This window comes from Anastrepha obliqua, chromosome 6 (assembly GCF_027943255.1).
Source record: "Anastrepha obliqua isolate idAnaObli1 chromosome 6, idAnaObli1_1.0, whole genome shotgun sequence".
Lineage (NCBI taxonomy): Eukaryota > Metazoa > Arthropoda > Insecta > Diptera > Tephritidae > Anastrepha > Anastrepha obliqua.
Genome location: NC_072897.1, coordinates 51977278 through 51979849, shown reverse-complemented (window position 1 = coordinate 51979849; position 2572 = coordinate 51977278).

The window sequence follows — 2572 nt, the reverse complement described above, 5'->3', positions numbered from 1 at the left end:
GCTGGTTGGAAGAAATAGGACATTTTGTAGCAAAGTATAATTTTGCTTTAATAACAGTTCCGAATAATTTTGACAGCTTTGAAATTGGTCTACAGTTACGCATATAATTTTTGTTTCGACTTTTAAAGAATGGAGTTACTTTCCAATCAGCAATTCCGGCTGCCAGTGATTTATTAAAAATAGGTTTTAGTGGAGTTGCTATGATGTGACCCGTCTTAAAGAGAAGTACGAAAGACCGCCCACTTCACAAATAAATTGGCCATCTCAAGAGGGAAGTTCGCTACTTTATCATCCATACGAACAGCAGTTGGTACTGTAGCGCAGGTCTTGTTGGACTTTATGAGGTGCCAACACGCTTTCGGACATAACTTAATTAAAATTAATTAAATTCAATTTGACATTCATTTGATTTCTCTGATATTTAATGGAGAAATTATAGTTATTGGTTTTATGAACTTTTTGTAAAATTTATTACGTAGATTCTTAATGTTTTTTAAGCCAGATGTATGTCACGGAAACTTATAGCGCCGTTTTTTAACTTGGGGAATATTTGATAAGCATATTTCCAAAAGCGTTAATTTAGGTGAATTAAAGCAATCAGTGACACTTCAGCCCGAAAGCATATTCTCCCAATCAATATCACATAAAATGTCATTAACCAAAGGAAAATTGCATGAAGAATATCAATAAGCAATCATTTTTTGAGGTTTGCTGATGGAAAAATCATGAAATTCAACCCTAAGTAGCATTGAAACGTGGTTCTTATCGGCGGGGAAAAAGGAATATAACATTGAAAGATAGAAGAGTTAAAATTACTTGTAATGAAAATAAGATCCATAGTTCGACTGAGTTTGTTTTCGAAACAATTAATTTGAAATAAATCTAAACTCAAGAGGTTATCGATGAATTATGACTTAAGCGATGCTGTAACATTGGTTGGCATCAAAGTTAGAGAAATTTTTAGATTATAAAATATTCTGGAGATTGAAATCACCAAAAATACATAAATGATTATCATCAACTTTATTACGAGAAAGCGAGACAATATTACCAGTATAAAGCAGATTTCAAAATTACTACTTGGCGGAATGTACCTATGAGCCTAATAAAAAAACAAACTGGAAGAACTTTTGACGCAAATAATTTAAATGAATAAATACGCAATTGTTCCAGAATAGGGTCTTCATTAGTTAGTTCCATTTGGAACGCATGGAGCTTACCCTGGACGGCGATAAGAACACCTCTACCTATTGAGTACCCCGTTCTACCCACATCGCTATCTTTACGAGAGACGTTGGATTGATTTACGTCGTAGAATTCCGTAGAAACACCAAAATTAAGAAAAACATTTTTCTATTGTAATAGCGGTCGCCCCTCGGCAGGCAATGGCATACCTCCGAGTGTATTTCTGCCATGAAAACGCTCCTCATAAAAATATCTGTTCGGAGTCGGCTTAAAACTGTAGGTCCCTTCATTTGTGGAACAACATCAAGACGCACACCACAAATAGGAGGAGGAGCTCGGCCAAACACCTAAAAAGGGTGTACGCGCCAATTATATATACAGGGTTGGCCATATTAAACTGACCCATTGAGTAACCCTATAACTTTTTACTGTAATTTCAGATCAGCTAATGACATACCGCGTTGGAAGCGTCAGTCGAAGGAGATTTATACCATGAAACAGTACACCCCAATAGAACGCGCTGAAATTGTTCAGCTGTACATTCAAAATTCCTTCTCGATTGTAAAAACGCAACGTGCGTGGAGAAAAAAAAATAAAGTGAAAAGTGCGCCGTCAAAGAACGCAATCAAGCAAATGCACAAAAGATTTTTGTCTTCCGACACTGTGGCTAATACCCGACGTCCAAATAAAAAGCGGCCAAGACGATCTAACGAAAATATCGCGGCCGTACGAGCCAGTATCGAGTCATCGCCGCGAACGTCAGGTAATCGTCGTTCTGCTCAGTTGGACATCCCTCGGACCACTCTACGACGTATCATTCGTTTGGATTTGGGGATATTCCCGTACAAAATACAACTAAATCAACAACTGTTGCCGGCCGATAAGCCTCGTCGCTTGGAATATGCCAATTTTGCCGTCCGAATGGCCCAAACTGATGAGGATTTTTGGCATCAAATCATTATGAGTGATGAGGCCCATTTCTCCTTGAACGGAACCGTAAATAAGCAAAATTGCCGTTTCTACGCCACTGAAAACCCTCAAATTATTGAAGAGGTACCTCTCCACGACCAAAAAGTTACAGTCTGGTGTGGCATTTGCGCTGATATGGTCATTGGGCCGTTCTTCTTTGAAAATGGTCAACACCAACCATTGACCGTCAATCAAGAGCGTTATCGGGCCATGATAACCGATTTTGTGATGCCGATTGTTCGTGAAAATGGTATGGAGTACTTCTGGTTTCAGCAAGATGGCGCACCACCACACACAGCACGAGCCACCGTCAACTTATTGAAGACTTTGTTCTTTGGCCGTTTGATATCAAAAAGCGGCGATTTTGACTGGCCGCCACGATCACCGGATTTGACGCCACCGGACTTTTTTCTTTGGG